We start from the raw sequence: 13627 nt of genomic DNA, 5'->3' as shown, positions 1-13627 counted from the left end.
TCTTAATGTACAAAACCCCAAAAGACATCAGGTAAGACAATGTAGCACACAGAGCTGACACCAGACACTAAAAGTTCATGCCAACACTGCGGAGCAAAGAAACCTTATAGGCATAAGCATTACCCAGCTTTAAAAAATTGAATCCTGTAATTGCTAGAAAATCGATCACTTGCAGAAAATCTGCAGAAGCAGGGCACGGCCTCAGAAAGGGAAAAGACCAAAGAACAATCCATGTGAGGAGATGCATTAGAATCTCCTGTAACAGTGAAACTAAAGTTTCCCTTCAGGAAACTGACAACCCAGACCAAACATATTTTCCTCTATCCTTGAACATGAGGAAATTGGCACAGGCACCAATGACCTTGAAATCCATGTGGATTCCTGAAATCATTTCATAGAATCCCTACAGTGTGGAAGCAGGCCATTTGGCCCATTAAGCCCACACTGGCCCTCCAAAGAGCATCCCACCCAGACCCAAACCCCTACCCTATCCCTGTAACTCCACATTTCCCATGACCAATCCACCTAGACTGCACATCCCTGGACACCATGGTCAAATTAGAATGGCCATTCCAGCTAAACTGCACATTTTTAGACTGTGGGAGAAAATCGGAGCACCCGGAGGAAACCTCTGCAAACTCTCACTATTTAGATAATATGCTTCTTTTTTATTCTTACTGCTAAAATGGACATTTTCACACTTTCTCACATCGCGTTTGATTTGCTAAGTGGAGTTTTTCCAGCTTTTTTTTAGATGGAATCCTCACAGTGTGGGAACAGGCCATTCAGCCCAACAAGTCCATACCAACCCTCTGAAGAACATCCCACCCCGACCCATCCCCCTACTCTATCCCTGCATTTCCCATGGCTAACACACTTAACCTACACATCCCTGAACACTATGGGGTAATTTAGCATGGCCAATCCACCTAACCTGTACATCTTTTATTATTCAGGTTATTCTTACCAATCTTGATCTGGTTTATCAATGATACAGCGTCTGGAAAGTGCCTGCCTACTGTTGTGACAGGGTTTAATAAACATGTAACTGAGCTTCTGACATAAACTATTTTGCCTTCAGACCTCATTAGTCATATGTTAGTGTCATATTAAGAAGCTGGTACAGCTCAGAGCATGTTGGTCTGTAGCCTTACCATTGTGAACAGCGGAATAATGTAACTACGGAGAAAACCGGCCTGAGCATCAAGAACCAAAGACACCAGAAGAACAATGAACCAACTGATTGTAACAATTTACCATTTCTATTCACATGCAAGCCAAAGAGACGTCATGAGGTTATATGTTCCAAATTAGGCAGAAAACATCTCTGAGTTGCCATTTACATTCCAATGAAGAGAGTAGGATCTATTTTAGACTGGGATGACAATAGCTTGCAAATACCAGCGCCATAACAATTTTCTTACAAACACGATTATCGAGGAGGATTTAGCTAGCCTTTATTGGATGTGAGATTTCACAGAGCTAAAACCATTTCCTTCAAGTGGAGTAAAATATCAGGCCTGATGTTGTGATTTAGACATTTGCACAGCCAGTTCCAGTGTCCATTCTGCCAGAGGGCAAGTGGGCCTTTTGAAAATTAGGTTTCTAAACAATGCTAAATACATTGCTCCCATATTGGTGTCCCTCAGTTTCATGTACGTCAAGGTGGTAACATGTGCATTACCACCATAACTGAACAGAGCCCAGTCCAGCACTCAAGCCAACCTTCCATCCATTGACTCCATCTACACTTCTCACTGCCTTGGGAAGGCAGCCAACATCATCAAAGACTCCTTCCACCCTGATTATAATCTCTTCCAACTTCTCCTGTCAGGGGCAGAAGATACGAAAGCTTAAACACACATACCAACAGATTCAAGAACAACTTCTCCACCCCTGTTGTTTGACTTCTGAATGGACCCCTCAAATTTCAAATTTGATGTTGACCTCACTCTTTGTGCACCTTCTCTGTAGCCATAAATTTGTATTCTTTACCCTTTCTATTGTGCTTATGCACTTTTTATGGTATGATCTGCTGGTACTGCATGCAAAACTAAACTTTTCACTGTATCTAGCTACATGTGACAATAATAAATCAAATCAAATCGAATAATTGTGAAAAACAACACTGAACTCATTGTGTTTTTCAAGTCCTCAGGCCATCCAACAATATTTTGGCGTTGATAAATTATGTTTGAAAAGTAATCACAAGTTTATAGACAAAGGGGACAGCCAGTTGGTTCTTTGTTAAAGATAGGATTTCATAACCACTTGGCAGATGAACGATTAATTACTCAAAGGATAAGTGTTGGTCAGTTCATAGGAGAACCTCCTTGCTGATTTTCCACTTTACCATCTACCTGAAATAATGTGTCATAGCCCTTTTCCTGTGGATGGCAGTCTCCCAGAAGGAGTGACTGGTTTCCCCAGCATTACTGCTGGTGACTCAGGAGGATAATGGAGCTGAATTCTTCTTTACATGACGGTGTCCAACCACAGGGTGGGATCTGACTTGCTCCAGCAGGCAGCAAGACCCTGGTGACATCGTCATGTTGCCCCAGTGACCAGTTTGCCGCTGGAACCATTGCACAATTGAGGATGTTGGTTCACTCCCTCAGAGCTGTTAGTCCCATAAAACGTCCCCAGTAGCTCACCAGACCCAGCAGCTCCACAGCTAGCGGGGCACCATCAGGGAGAATGTGCCTCAATGGCAGAGCACACTTGCCACACACAGACATATTTTTGAGGAAGCTGGAGCCAGGAAGCCATGCTCTGGTTATTGATCTCAGAGGGGTGGTGATGTGACAGTAGTCTTGAGCATAGATATCCAACGCTGTTGAGCTATAATAAAATTGCTTCATATTGTTAATAGGAAGGAAATGTGTGACAATATGGGAATGATGGAAATATTTTCCATTCCTATCCTCACTGAAGAAATTTCATGTGACAGAAATCAGCAGAGATTGTGAGCAGAAGGAAATACTGTGAAGAATGAGCAGTACTACTCACTTGTGTGCATTGAGAAACTATTAACTAAAGGAAATCAGACAACACCATCTGCAGGACAAACTTACTGCCAAATTGATGTGGATTTCAGAGAATGAGATACACGAGTTCAAGAGGAATATTTCAATGCTTGGCTTCTGAAACTGTATTAATTGGTGTCATTGATAGAGATAATGCCAAATTAGCAACAAGCCTCCTGTACTATGCTTGAGAATGGGAAATGTTGCCGCACCAGTACAGTAAACATGGAGTGTGAATGAAGATATGTAACCAACTCATAAGTTGAAGTAAATAGTTTACACACTTCAACACAGATCTGCGAGCAGATTGAAAATAAAAAATTGCTTGCATATAATGAAGAAGAGCTGCATATGTATCTATGGGTAGCAGACTAATACCCACAGGTTCAGGACACAAACAAAAAGAAGAGATTGTCTACTTCAGAAATCCAGGACACTGCAAAGAAGAAAACACTTGATTCCATGATGGAAACTCATGAGGTGAAAAGTCCCCCAGAAGATCCTATTTGATTTGGCAGCAAAGGGATTCCCCGTGAAAGACATTCAGGAGATTAGGGATCCTCCAGCTAAAGTAATGGACCAATCATAGAAACATAGAAGATAGGAACAGGAGTAAGTTATTTGATCCTGCTCCACCATTCTATATAATTATGGCTGATCATTGAGCTCAGTATCCTAATCCCGCATATCCCCTGATCCCTTTAACCATAAGACTTATATTTACCTTCTTCTTGAAAACAATCTGGGTTTGTAGCAACAATGTCCTCTGAGAAGAAAGATCCTCCAGAAGGAAGGAGGGTAAAGTTTCTGAAGAAGGGCCCAGATCCGAAACGTCAGCCTTCCTGCTCCTCTGATGCTGCTTGGCCTGCTGTGTTCATCCAGCTCTACACCTTGTTATCTCCTCCAGAAGGAAGATGTGTTACAGACCATACAAGATCAGAATTTCAATCAACAGATGTCAAGCCAAAGAGTTACCAGTCATCCAAATCTAAAGAGAATGCGTTCTGGAAGAATTGTAAAACTTCAGACTTGGGTGGAGATGGCGTAGTGGTAAATGTAATTATATACATGAATGTATAAATGTTAACTACAGGTAAAAGGTTCACTGGGAGATGATGTATAAGCTAATGGTTCTTAAAGAGTTAATGTTGGAAGTGCATCAAACTTCAGACAATCTAATGATATCATACAGTTTGTGTTGGGAATTTGGGATCATAGCTCTGGATCTTGTGAAGGTGACAAATATATCATCTGTCTCCCAGTAGTCTTTTTGGCAATGTATAACTAGCTAGTGTTACTTCTACCCAATTGTTATCATGGAATAGACTACATCTTATTAAAGCAAGAGCCTCTTCTTGTTAAGACTCACTAGTGCTTGATCCTCTATTGTTGTAAAACAAATTGTCCCTTATACCCAGGCAAGCAAAAAGGAGTTGTGAGACCCTCCATCTACCCAGAAGTAGCACACCATTTATCTTGTATTCTTCCCCATCCCTTGACATCAAATATCTAGAAATCTATTGATTTTCAATAATACTCAATGATACAGTTTCCACAGCCCTATGGGTACAAAGTTCCAAAGACTCATTATCCTCAAGGTGAAAAATTTTTTTCTCAACCCAGTCCTAAATGGTTTGTCCTTTGTTCTGAGAGCATTTCCCCAAATTCTAGACTCTTGACCGGGGGAAACATCCTATTAATATCCATCCTGTCACTCCAGTTAAGAATTTTGTAAGTTTCAATGAGATCAGCTCTTGTTATTCTAAACTCAAGAGAATGAGGACCCAATGTCCTTAAACTCTCCCTTAGGTAGAAATAGCTCCACATGAAGACTGCACTTCATGGCTTTCTTTTTTCTTCAAGCATAAGTCTGGTCAAGCATGAGGTCAAGCATCCTATTTTGAGGCTGAGCATGCCTAACATTTGCAGCAGTCAAATTTACTCTGAAGCTGGGAAGGTGAAACAGGGTATGTTTTGGTCAATTCATTGGGTGAATGCCAGAGAAGTTTCTGGCAGTGTGTGCACACTTTGGGATAAAAGTTATGGGTGGAGATAAATGTGATTATATACATCAACGTACACAATTTAACTATGCAGAGAAAGGTTTGGTGGGAGTTCTTGTGTAAGGCAATGGTTTTGAAAGGATTAATATTGGAGACTACTTTAATCTCTACGCAATCTTATGTGGTTGTCCAGTTGTGTATAGGGAGAAGTCCCATCATTCCAAGAAACAGTCTGGTCAACCTGTGCTCCACTGTCTAAATGGAAAATATACCCCTCAGTAAGGGGATCAAAACTGCAGACCACACTCCAAGTACAGTCTCACTAAAGTTCTATACAACTGGAACAAGGTATCATTCCTCTTAAACTCAAATCTTTTTGCAACAGAGGCCAATGCACCATTTCACTTCTTAATTACTTTCTGTACCTGTAGGTTAGCTTTTGCTGACTTGTGAAGAAAGTGCACCCCTCCAGGTTCTTTTGGCCATCAACACTTTCTAATCTCCCAGCATTTAGTCAGTAATCTGCAAGTTCATTCATCCTACCAAAGCAGGTAAACTCTGCAGTACTGTGTGCCGTTCTGATCACCCCACTACAGAACGGATATTATTAAATCAGAAAGAGTGCAGAGAAGATTTACTAGGATCTACCTGGAATGGAAGGTTTGAGTTATAAGGAGAGGCGGTATACGCTGGGGGACTTTTTTCTTTGGAGCATAGGAGACTGAGGTGTGACCTTATGGAGGTCTATAAAATCACGAGAGGCATAGATAAGGTAGCTTTTCTCTATGGTAGGGTCTAAAACTGGAGGGCGTAGGTTTAAGGTGAGAAGGGAGAGATGCAAAAAGGTCCAGAGAGACGATATTTTCACGCAGAGGGTGGTGAGTGTCTGGAATGGCCAGAGATGGAGGTGGAGGCGAGTGCAATTTTGTCATTTGAGACACATTTAGATAGGTACATGGATGGGATAAGTTTGGAGGAATATGGACCAAATGCAGGCAAATGGGACTAGTTTAATGGTGAAAACTGGGCAGCATGGACAAATTGAGACCAAGGGCCTACTTCCCTGCTTTAAACCATTGTGACTCTATGACTCATGTGTACCCATGTTATTGTCCATGTGCCATGTTCTTGCCTACACACTCAGTCTTTCCAAATTCCCTTGAATCCTCTTTATATCATCTCACAACATACATTTCCACCTAGTTTCTTCTCATTTGCGAACTTGGAAATATTACATTTAGTCCCCACACCCAAATCATTGATAATGAACATCTACGGCCCAAGGACTGATACTTGTGGTCAACCTCCCCCTAGGCTACATGGCTGCAATTGTTTGCAGCTGCTCCAGTGTTCCCCACATGGTGATCAGCCTCGATGTGCCAAATGCAGCATGTTGGCTTGCGGTTTTAGAAGTTCAAAAATAAAAAAGCCCTCAGTTGCTGGGCTATTTTCGTGCTGGAGTAACCGTGCCATAGGCTGTCCAACAACCTCCTCCTCTCTGTGACCTGGTGGCCATGGTAGGTGGGAGTTTTGAACAAAACAAAAATTAAACTTTACTATACAAGTAAAACAATTTACTATATATTGATATATACAACTCAAAGTCTAATATTCAGAATTAACAGGCGGTAAATTTGGTAACAGACAAACTATGGTTGAACATGTCACAAAGCACATTAAATCACAAATTAAGACAAATCCCAAAGATCTCTCACACCCCTCCCTGTCCCCAAGATGTTAGTGACACTACATGTCACAAAATTTGATTAAATTTTCACATGGGATTCCAAAGCTTGACTTTTGAACATCTGGCTTTGAAATTGTCTCAAAGCCATTCTGTCATGGACTGCTCACAGCCGGGTAGTTCAGTCTCGTTTCCAGGACTACACTCTCCCAGATTCTAGACACTGTACTCCAGCATCTACTGACAGACACAATTCCATCTTTTCCACAGACTGCTGCCTTCACCAAACTAGCTCTCCCCTGGCTTTCTCTGAATCTAATCTTGCTCAGCTGCTTGAAGCAAATACTGCCTTTGGGCTTCTATCATCCCACCCTCTGCTGCACTGGGTTAGTTACAGCTCACAGGCTTCTTCCAAGATTCACATGTCTCCCATGCCTTTTTCTGAGCCCTAGTCCCAGTATTTAACTGGACCTACTGGCTCCTAGGACTTCTAAGCTGTTTTAAGATCCTTGGACTTCATCCTGATCCCATCTACAAAGACCCAAGGATTTCAGCTAGCTCCTCAGCAGCACATTTTCTGCATGGAGCTTATTCCTTTGTTCCTCATTCTCTCACTCTAGCTGTCTTACTAACTTCAAGTGACTCTATATTGTACTGCACTTCTGTGACCTTTGAACTGTTCTGGGCAACCAATTGAAAACCTCGTAACAAGCTCTGCCCCATTGCTAAACAAAAATCAAATTGTAACTAATAGTGGGACTCAAAAATCAATGTTATTGATTGCTGGCTTACATAGTGCAGATGTATATAGGAGAAAAATGGATTTCATGACACAATTTGTAACATTAAACAGGGGATTCTGCCCTTTGAAAGAAAGAATACATTGCACTGATGCAGCATGTTCCATGACCTCATGACAAAAGTTTTATTATGAATGATGTATTTCTGAAGTGTAACTACTATTGCCAAGTGAAATGCAACAGCCAGTTCATTCACAACATGGTCCTTCAATCAGACCGAAAATAATTGTCTGATATCAAGGTGAGAGGGGAAAGATTTAAATGGGACCCAAGGGGCAACTTTTTCACAGACTGGGTGATGCGCGTATACAATAAGCAGATAGAGGAAGTGGTGGAGGCTGGTACAATTACAACAGTAAGAGGCATCTGGTTGGGTAGATGAATAGGAAGAGTTTAGAGGGATATGGGCCAAATGCTGGTAAATGGGACTAGATTTATTTAGGATGTCTGGTCAGCATGTACGAGTTGGACCGAAGGGTCTGTTTCCATGCTGCACATCTCTATGATTCCATCAACAATTAATTAATTAATCATCATAATTGGTTTTGTGATGTAGCTTGAGGTCTAAGCATTGGTTAGAATACTGGGGAAGACTTCCAAACCAGCATTCTCAAAAAAACCCACCATGAATCATCTACATTCCCTTCAGATAGCAGGCATAACTTCTATTTAACACCTCATCCAAAGACACGCCTTTAGCAGTACCAAGCCTCTGCAGTGTTTTTTTTAGGACATAAATGCTCAATCTTCATTTATCACAGTTTAGGCCATAGCTAGTATAGCGTGTCCATGTTTGACACCACACTTTTGGATGGCTAAGCTGACAAGAGAACACAGTGAAAGTTTTTACCTCTGGCTGAGGAAATTTAGTAATGTGGGAATGCAGCGAAGATCGGGAGGAGATTTAATAATGTTCAGAGTTATGAGGGGCATCAAGAAGAGTCAATAAAGAGAAATGGTTTCTACTGGCAACCAGCTCAGCAACCAGAGCAGACAGGAGACATGGCTTTTGATTTAGTGAGCTATCAAGAACTGGAAAGTGCTTACTGAAGGTGGTTGGAAGCAGAATCTATAGTAAGTTTCAAAAGGGAATTGGATGTAGATTTGAAAACAAAATGGAAAACCTTACCATGCTTTGGGAAAACAATGAAAAAAGTAAAAGTGGCTGGATTGCTCACAGCGTCATAGAATCATACAACAGATTCTTCAGTCCAACTAGTCGATACCAACCATAATCCCAAACTAAACTAGTCCCACCTGCCTGCACTTGGCTTATATTCCTCCAAACATTTTTTATTCATTAACTTATCCAAATGTCTTTTACACGTTGTACCCGCATCCACCACTTCCTCTGGAAGTTCATTCCACACAGGACCCGTTCTTGTGTAAACAAATTGGCCCTCGTGTCTTTTTAAAAATCTTTTGCCTCTCACCTTAAAAATATGCCCCCTGGTCTTGAAACCTCCCACCATAGGGAAAAGACATCCGCCATTCACCTTATCTACACCCCTGATCTAATAAATCTCTGCAAGGTCACCCTTTAACCTCCTGAGCTCCAGTGGATAAAGACCCAGCCTATTCAGCCTCTCCTTGTAACTCAAACTTTGCATTCCTGGCAACATTTCTGGGAAATCTCTTCTGATCCCCCTCCAGCTTAATAATATCCTTCCGATAACACTACTCAAAAGAGTCATTACAGATCCGATGGATTGATTGGCTTTCCTGGTTCTGGTCGATTTACACAACTATTTCCAAATAATAATACAACTGCTGTATTTTTCTGAGTGTGACATTTCCGATGGTAAGTGGCTGGTCCAGACTGAATTGGAAAGCTGTTGTTGCTTTAAATGCTGACAGACTGTATACACTCACTGAGAAAATGCAGGCTGTGGGAATGTGACAGGAGATAAACACATGGTAAACCATACACACACACATACGTACATGCATCATAAAAAGTCAGAGATGAACAAATACATCAGATCCAGTGCAGGCAGGGAGGGAAGCAAGAAACGCTAAAAGCCCTGCTCTTCCATAGGCAGGTGAAAGCTCTGTTTGGAGGGATGTTGTGTCTGCTGGACCTCACGTCTTAGTTTCACCCTGAATGGTCAGTCATCTGGCTGAGAGGTAAAATCCTATTGAGTTTCATGTGTTACCTCTTACTGCATCTGAAGAACTTCCACAATCATTAAGACTTGGAGTTGGGATTTGTGAAAATTAATACTAGATTGTAATTGATCCATGTAGATTTAACACACTGGTATTTGAATACTTTGACCATTGAACCTGCTTTCGGGAGTTACAAAGAGAAGTGACTGAGTGAGCGTGAGGCAAGCAAATGAAAAATAGAAGACACGGCGGTGGGGGGGGGAGAGAGAGAGAGAGAGACAAAGGCAGAGAGAAAGAAAGAAAACGTGAAGGACAGAGAACTAAATAAGGAAGTGAATTACATTTTGGGAGCGTGAGACAAAGGGACAAAAATAAAAATAGAATTAGGGAGGGATATAAAAAGCAAAAAAGCGTGAAAGAGATAAAGAGGAAAGCAATGAGGGAAAAGGAAACAGGAAAGAGTGAATGAATAAAAGAATGCAAAAAGACTTTAGACTGTGTATGAGAAAAAGAAATGGACAGAAAGTGAGAGAAAGGGGAGAGGGAGGTAACGAGGGTATGAGAGCAGAGGGAATTAACCTGAGGAGAAACAGCAATGGGTATCAGTGAAGGTGGAGGAAGTAAGATAGAGTGAAGATATTACGAGACTTCATTGACAATCTTTTGAGCAGGGAATGCCATCAGTTGTTTCTGCCTACGTACTCTTGCAAATCACTGCAGTACACCTGGGAGTTTGCAAATGTCCCAGATCTTAACTCCAGGAGGTGATCAATGCCATTAGAAAAAGTGCAGGAGAGAGGAAGTGGGTGACCCACAGATGGGATAGGATGGAGACAAAGGCAGGGCAGAAGTACACCAATTCAACAGTTCTCGAAAACCAATGACCAGGTTTGAATACTAGAGAGGTTGATGGTACCTCAGAGAAATGCAAGAGGAATTAAACCCCCAGCACTGTGAGAGATTTGACTGGATGCAATGGGAAAGGAAAGAGTAGCAATGCAGTATTACTGGGGATTTAATAATTAATTGACATAGAGAGGTGTTTCTGTAACGGCAAATGTGTTTCCTAAGTGATGTGTTACCTTCGTAACTGAGCAAGTGCAGGACGTTTTGTAAGTGGAAGAGCGAACATCTGGAAGTGAGAGTTTCTGGAGCTTGGGAAAAGATTGTAAAAACGGTACTTTGACAGCAGTGATCTCAGGATTACTCCCAGTGAAGTGTAGAGCTGAAGTGAGGAGAGGGAAATACATGGAGGGAGCAGTAATGCAGGAAGAAAGTTTTCAGATTGCTGGGACGTTGGGAAGAGGGCAGTTGTATAATTTGTACGTTTTGAATTTGTACTTGACAAAGACCAATGCTCTCGCAGACAGATGAACTCGTACTGTTGGTGACAGTTTAAACTAATTTAATTGGAAAATTCCAGAAAGGAGCAGCAATGAGATCAGAGGACAGAAAAACATAATCAACAGTAAAACTAGAAGCATCCCCCAAAATCACAGGGACAAGACTGAGGGGAATTACAAATGTGATGGAGCAAACATGTATGTATGTAATTAATACACAAATTATAACTAATAAGGGTTGGTGTGGGTTTGCAGGCATAAGGGATTGCAAAATAATTCCATTAATGGAGACATGTCTCAAACTAAGCCAGGAACAGTCCACAATGGTTCTCATCAGGAATGACAGACAAATTGGATGGGAAAGTGGCAGTTTTAGGAGTGAATCGAACTGAGTTGACTTGAAAACAGAAGGGGAGCTGCTATATTGCTGGGCGATTTTGTTTATAGACCTCAAAAAAATGAGAAGGAGACAGATGAGCAAATACGTTGAAAAACTTTAGTAATGTGCCACAAAACGAGAGACTTTAATGTCCCAAATATAGACCAGAAAACAGAATGTCGGGAAACTGAGGAATATCTGAACTATGTATATAGAATTTTGTCAAACATTAGGGACAGACTAACCAGAAAATTACAGAAAGGAGCAGCAATGAGATCAGAGGACAGGAAATTTTATTAAAGCAGTAAAATTAGAAATATTCCTCCAAAATCTCAGAGGGACCAGTTTGAGGGCAGTAACAAATTCAGACTGAAACTGGGAAATGATGTAGGCCAGTTATGTTGCAGTAGGATGGTCCTAGCTGACAGTGACCACCCCAAAATTCAGATTAAAGTAATTATGAAGAGGGACTGTAAAAGATCAAAAGTTAAAAATGCACAACTGGGAAATGCTTAATTTCTCTGTATTAAAGGTGGAACCAAATACCGCTTGGATTGGAAAAAGTCAGTCTTATGGGAAAGCAATAACTGATGGTGGGCCTTCAGGGAAGAGATAGTTCAGGAATAAATTAAGCATGTAATTTCAAAGAGCAAAGGTAGACCAATCAAAGCTATTATGGACTGGAGGACAAAGGAATTAAAAGTTTCAGTAGAACAGACAAAATAAGCATTTGACAATTGGCAGGAATAAGATTCAATCATTAACCTGGCAGAGTATGAAACTACACAAGGGGATTAAAACTGTGAATATGGGAGAGAAGTCGTGAGAAATGATTAAAATGTTTTCTAAAGATATAAAGTGGTCAACTCAGGCCAAAGTGTTATAGACCAAAGAGAAATCTTCACATAAAGGTAGAAGATGAGGCTAAAGTGTAAAGTTTATCCTTTGCATCTGTCTTCACACAGAAAGTGGAAGATTTGATGGTTAAATTTAAAGAGGAGAGGGGTAGTATGGATAACAATAGGTTAGAAAAGGCACACTACAAAGATTAGCATTACTAAAAGTTGTTAAGTCAGCTGATCCAGATGGAATGCAAACTAGGTTGCTGAGCAAAAGGTTGCAACAGAGTCACAGCGTTATAGAGGTCAACAGCACAGAAAAAGGTCCTTTGGCCCATTGCATCTGTGCCAGTCAAAATCAACCATCTAACTATGCTAATTCCATTTTCCAGCACTTGGTCAATAACCTTGTATGCCCTGGCATCACAAGTACACAACTAAATACTTCTTCAGTGTTATGAGGTTTTCTGTCTTTACCATCCTTACAGATAGTGAGTTCCAGATTCCCACTACTCACTGGGTGGGAAATGTTTTCTCACATCCCCTCTAAACCTCCTGCCTCTTACTTAAATCTATGCCCCCGGTCAATGATCTCTCCACCAAGGAGAAAAGTTCATTACTGTCTGCCCAGTCTATGCCCCTCATACCTTTATATATCTCAATCATGTCATCTGCACCAAGGAAAACAATCCCAGTCTTTTCAAGATAACACAGTGTGAAGCTGGCTGAACACAGCAGGCCAGGCAGCATCAGAGGAACAAGAAAGCTGACGTTTCAGGTTGGGACCCTTCTTCAGAATCCCAGTCTGTCAAATCTTACTTTATAACTGAAACCCTCCAGGCCAGGCATCATTCTGGTAAATCTCCACTGCACCCTCTACAGTGCTATCACATCTTCCTGTAATGTGGATTCCAGAACTGCACACAGCAAATAGCTACAAACAGCTGAGATATTGGTCGTTATCTTTCAATTTTTGTTGTAACTACAGGAAATATGCATAAAATTCTTCTCATTCCTTTTCCTTGCTATTAATTCCTGTGTTTTAGCTTTTATTCCTCATTCCATTACATCAACACTGACAGCTTAGCAGATAATGACAGTGCCAAGGTGCAGCTGGAAGAAACTCCTTTAAATTCACACTGAAGACCAGCCTGAGATTTCATAAATTATAAACCATGCAGTGATGAATAGGGCTTCGGTGTTGTAACACACTCACTTTTGTCACCATTATTCTGTAACAAACTCACGCTCTTCACTCTGTAACACACCCTCTCTCCTCACTCTGTAAGCCACTCACACTCCCACTCTGAACCACACTGTCTCGCCTCACTCTGTAACACACCCTCTCTCCTCACTCTGTAACACACTCACTCTCCTCACCCTGTGACACACCCACTCTCCTCACTCTGTAACACACTCACTCTCCTCACTCTGTAACACACCC

The 13627-nt window shown here is 41.3% G+C and overlaps 1 protein-coding gene across 3 annotated transcripts in view; it reads left to right on the top strand.

Annotated features, from left to right (window-relative positions):
• The first annotated feature begins 9502 nt into the window (after positions 1-9502).
• LOC109923429 (inositol 1,4,5-triphosphate receptor associated 1-like) overlaps positions 9503-13627 on the top strand; it is a 79746-nt gene continuing 75621 nt past the window's right edge. For all 3 annotated transcript variants that reach the window (XM_048611971.1, XM_048611970.1, XM_048611969.1), the window contains exon 1: positions 9503-9640. The gene's annotated coding sequence lies outside the window, so the exon portion shown is untranslated. The remainder of the gene's footprint in view (positions 9641-13627) is intronic.

The sequence above is a fragment of the Rhincodon typus genome, chromosome 25 (assembly GCF_021869965.1).
Source record: "Rhincodon typus isolate 14 chromosome 25, sRhiTyp1.1, whole genome shotgun sequence".
Taxonomy (NCBI): domain Eukaryota; kingdom Metazoa; phylum Chordata; class Chondrichthyes; order Orectolobiformes; family Rhincodontidae; genus Rhincodon; species Rhincodon typus.
The sequence above is the reverse complement of the archived record's forward strand: the minus strand, read 5'-3'. Positions and strand labels throughout refer to the sequence as shown.